Genomic DNA, 5,513 nt, shown 5'->3' on the forward strand with positions numbered 1-5,513 from the left:
CTTATCTTACTCATCACAAAAGCGATAGCTAACTTTTCTGTCCTTTAGCTTCTAAGATCTCCTTCTCAACTTCTACAAGTGAAGACCTTGCCTTTTACTTAGAAAAAAAAATGGAAGCCATTTGCCATGAGCTCTCTTTTCACTTTTTCAAAACTTCATAAATTAATCTTTCACTCTATCCTCTTTACAAATACTCCAGATTGGAGACAGGTAGGTGGATTAATGGACTGAGTATCAGACTTAGAGATGGGAGGTCCTGGGTTCCAATATGACCTCAGATACTTCCTTCTTGTGTGACCCCGGGAAAGTCTCTTATACCATATTGCCTAGTCCTTACTATTATTCTTCCTGTAATCAATATTGATTCTAAGATGGAATATAAGGTTTTTATTTTATTTTATTTTCAAGGCTCCATGTAAAACAGTTCCTTTTTAAAAAAATTTTCATTTAATTAATTAATTAAGAATATTTTTCCATGGTTACAAGATTCATTTTTTCCCTCCCCTCCCCTAAACCCCTCCTGGAGTTGATGCACAATTCTACTGGGTTTTAAATGTGCCATAGATCAAGACCTATTTCCATATTATTAAAATTTGCACTAGGGTGATTGATTAGAGTCTATATCCCCAAGCATATACCCATCTATTCATGTAATCAAGCAGTTGTTTTTGGAAGATATAGCTTTTTAAAAATACTCTTAATTCCTTTCCTTTTGTCTTCTTCATCAGATTATTCTTCCAATTATTTCAATCACCCTTTCTCTCTCTCTCTCTGTCTCTTTTTGCCCCCTCTCTTTTTCTATCTCATACATACAAAATATAATTCACATATATATATATATATATATATACATCACATACATATATACAACATACTATATACCTATCATGCATATAAATATGTATTAACATAAATTACTATTTACATAGTAATCGAAAAATTATGCAGATTACTTAAAACTCAGTGCTGTGTATCATATATTATATTTGGGCAATTGTATTAATAAAATCCATTTATTTCTCCTCATTTATTTTGTTTCTAATTAGTAATTAGTAAAGCAAAGTTCTTCAACTTGCCATATATTTTCTTTTTCATTTGAATAGGAAAAATGTTTTCCTGATCTATATTTATTTATTAGACTTGACCAATCCCTTATGCTGATATACTAGTAAGATGTATATTGATTTAATAAGATTTTTGAAAAATTATCTGGACTTAGAGCCACAGCTTCAAAAGTTTCATCCAAAAATTCCTTTTTGATCAGTAAAACCTATATAGGCTTCACTGGTTTTGATAAATTGTCACCCTGGACACTGTTCATTTGCATGTGTTTCAAAATTCTTTAGTCAAAAGTGTTAGATTTAAAATAGTTTTGAGCAAGATAAATATATATAACAATTATGACCGCTGAAATATGTTTTCTACTGTGTCTTGGTTTTATATAAATATAAGATGGTCTCCAGGGAGTATATTCCCAATTTATGAATATGCCCAAGCCAACTGGGTTTTATAGAGAAATTTAATTTATAATACACTGATTAATCAATAGAAAAAGAGAGAAAGTAAGAAAGGAATAAGAATGAATAAATCAGTCAGTTGGTTTTATCACTCACCCAAGATTTATCTAGGTAAGGCTTCTCATGCCAACCTCAGGCTCCACCTTCAAGAGAGCCTCCTTTCAAGAAATGTTTCCAGAGAATTCTCCTCCTGACTCCTCCTGAGTTCTCCTTCCACTGCCTCCTTCAAGACCTCTCCAGCAGCTCTCCCTCCAGGACCTCTCTCCTCTCAGACTCCTTCAGAGCATCCTCCTCAGAGCAAAACCTCCTCAGAGAAAAAACTCTCAGAGCAAAACCTCCTCCTCCAAGCCAAAAAACCTCCTCTCTCTTGTCCTCAGACCCCGCTCTCTTTAAGGAAACAATCTCTAGTTCCCTCCCCTCAGTTCTCACATCTACCAATCACTGTTGATGTCTCCCCTGTGCCAATGGTGGCTCTAGCTTAACCCAGGACTGCCCAGAGGTCTGTTTCCTTTGGTCTGTTGAAAGTCATATTCTCAAATAATTAAATCTTGATCTTTGCTGCAGCCCTTCCTAAATCCTGTTACTCTGAGTAGGGTGGAGATTTTAAGTTCCAAGACCTGATTCTGTCACTCCAAGTATCTTTATTGTATCAATTCTAAAATCAATCATGACTCAAAGAACTTCCTGTTCTATGCTTAAGCATAGGTCAAAGCCCTTTCCATTGTTTAGCAAAAAGTTTCTATCCTAAAGTAGTCTTAAGTAGGGAGGAGAAGGATCCTCCCATTCCAAGGAGTTTCACATTCCAATAGAATTCCAACATTCATAAGTCTAAGAAATTTTAAGGTTTACAAAAGGGTAACTGTATAACCATCCACCTGGAGCAATTTTTCTAGTTTCCCCTGCTGTAAAAGATATGAAAGTTAAACAAATAGAAAAGAGAGTCAAAATATTGTTACTAACATCTTTTCATCACATAATTACTGGGAACCTAACCATATTAGTCTTGGGCAGTAGACCTAGAGTAAGAATGTTACAGTGAATATCTGCAAGTGGGAAAGTGTTCGAAATCATTAATGATATTTCATTTAGCTAAGGAATCTTTAGTCAGATTATTAAGAGTTGTTACAAGACAAATATGTGGAGAGTACAGAAACTGATTATGATAGGGTTGAAAAGGATTTCATGAGAAATACACCAGGGACAAAATGAGAACCCAAGTCATTATATAACAGCATTTAAAGGTTAAAGGGACCTTAGAGACAATTTATTCTAAAATTTGATGGGAGAACTCTTTGATTATCCTAGGCACACACTTACAAAACACCTGGTGGAACAGTTTAGTTGGACACTTCCTGACAACATTTTTGAGAATGTATGGTCACCCTCCATGTCATGATAAGGAATTATTGTAGCTTTATTGAACATAGGAAAACTTGTCCACTTAAAATCATAGTCTACTAGGGTCTTAATATCCCCTGACTTAGTATCCACTGATTCAATTAACTTCAGGGGAAAAATGGATTTAACTGAGGTGGAGTTGCCCAAAGTCAGAAGTCTCACTTTCCCTTCCAGAGATATCTAAGTCCAGTAGCAAGACAAAAGTCAGGATGACTGGTGATGAACCAGGATTCAAGGGATGATTGCATCTTTGAAGACTTACCAAGCTATAAGTGTTCTAAAGTACTTGCTTTAACTGTCTTAATGGCCATTGCAATAAATCATTCTCATCTGCCAATTCTGACCTAGGAAATCTTCACATGTTTGGGGTGAAAACCTCCCTAACCAACAGATGAGTCATTGGCCCATCTGTTACCCTCAACTTAGTTTAGGCCATCTGCCAAGATGGTTTACCAGGGTGTGGCTATTGAATATGCTTGAATTTCTTAGAGCCACAAGTGAGAATTGAGTGCCAGGTAGACCCAAAGTTAGGTGAAAAGCCCCGAAAAATGATTTAGTAAGCCTTCCTATCGGAAGTGGTAGTCTTCCTTGAACATCCATATTCCCTCCATGTTCTCTGAAAGATACAATCTGTATGATAATGTACGGCATCCTTTATTTTTGTATTTAATGTTGGCAATGTCTTATTCTATGTTTTATTTACCAATTAAACTTTATACATATGTACATACAAGAAAATAATGTTATAAATGGGGTCAGCAGGTGTTTGCTTATATTCACAGTGTCAGCCATACAAGATAGATTTGGGGGACCTACTGCATCATGCTGAGTCATAGTCATTGTACTTGTTATTCCCATATCTGTTAAATGATCCCTACTTGTTTCTGAATCATAGAAGTCTTCACTTTCTTCAAAAGACAGCTCAAGTATCATCTTCTGCATCAGTAATATTAATCTAAAATAGAAACAGAAGCCATTTGACTGTACATAAGAATCTAAAAGGACTGCATATTGACTTAGCATGTCCCCAAAAAACTCTAGCCTCTTCTCTTCCCACCCTTTTCCAAGGGAGACTTTAATTCCTATCAGGAAGGGAATTAGGAAGTTAATGTTGATGGCTGCTCTCTGCTCTACTCAAAGAGAATGGTACCAGACCACAATATCTATTTACTCATCTAAATATCGCCCATCTAGGGGATGTGATTGAGGCCACTCTAACTTGTGATCATTATTTCATTATTGGGGGAGGGAAGAGGAGTTTTATATCTAATGCTTGATCCATTTCCCATCAATTATCAGTACTACAATGAATACAAATAGCACTAAGCCAAGAAAATTCATTTAACCAAAGCAGTAGCAAGTCAGCTTCAATTCTTATTCAGTCTTCACTGGGATTCTCCAAACTCAAGTCGCTTCTTCTGCTTCCAACTTCCAGATTCAAGAAGGAAGATGGAAGAGATCAAGCCTATTCCATGTGGCTGAAGGAAAACATCTTGGGAAGTTATGAAAAAAGTCATCAATATTCATTATGCTTATATGTCCAGAATGTTACACCAGAGGCTTAAGGGAATTTCTCACTCTTTCTTGGTTGAGCTACATAAGCTTGTTCCCAATAGAAGTACACCATTCCCTTATGTGTACTTCCTCTGGTTTCTGTTTTGCTGCTGCTTTTGATAAATAAAATTTCTTGGATACCTGTGGCATTCAGAATTATTGTGGTTGCATATCAAACACACAACCATTGCATGTTTGACACATGTTTTCTACATGAAGCTTTTTCTGATCCTATTAGTGCCCTTCCCAAATTATCTAGTTTTTAACTATTTTGCACGCTTACATTCATTCTCATCATTTATTTCTGTATCAGCTTATATAATTGAATGCATGCTTCTTGAGAGGAAGGATTGTTTCATTATTTTAATTTGTATTGCCAAAGCCAAGTTTAGGGCCTGGCAGTAAATAAATAATAAATGTGTATTAATTGTTTATTTGAGTAAAATAATGATACCTCTTCCTTCAGTGCATTTTAACATTCATTTTATTTATTTTTTACAACTTTTAATAATTATTTTCTGATATTTTGTGATTCATGTTCTTTCCTTTCCTCTCACTAGCAAAAAGATCATCAGCAAACAGAAATATCTTCATGATGTTATTTTCTTCAGGGACTCACTCTGATTCATATTCAGTGTCAGATTTCTTCCATGAAAATATCAAGCAAAAGATCTGATTTTATATCTCAATTGTCTTAATTTTCTTTAAGTGTTTATTGATACTTTCTTTTTATTTTTTTAATTACATATTTTCTAGATGCAATTTAAAATCATTTTTTGGCATTTTGTAACCCATGTTTTCTCCCTCTATCCTAACATTTCCCTCTCTAAGACACAGCAAGGGGTGTGAGAAAGATTATACATGCACATTATATAATATATATTTCTGTGTTCATAATGTTGTTTATGCTAGGAAAAAAAAAACTTGTGAAAAAGATGAAGTGAAAACATATATCCTACATTCTACATTTATATTCCTTCAATTCCTTCTATGGTGATGGATAGCCTTTTTCATCATGAGTCTTGGAATTATCTTAGATCTTAG

Source organism: Monodelphis domestica, chromosome 8 (assembly GCF_027887165.1).
Source record: "Monodelphis domestica isolate mMonDom1 chromosome 8, mMonDom1.pri, whole genome shotgun sequence".
Taxonomy (NCBI): domain Eukaryota; kingdom Metazoa; phylum Chordata; class Mammalia; order Didelphimorphia; family Didelphidae; genus Monodelphis; species Monodelphis domestica.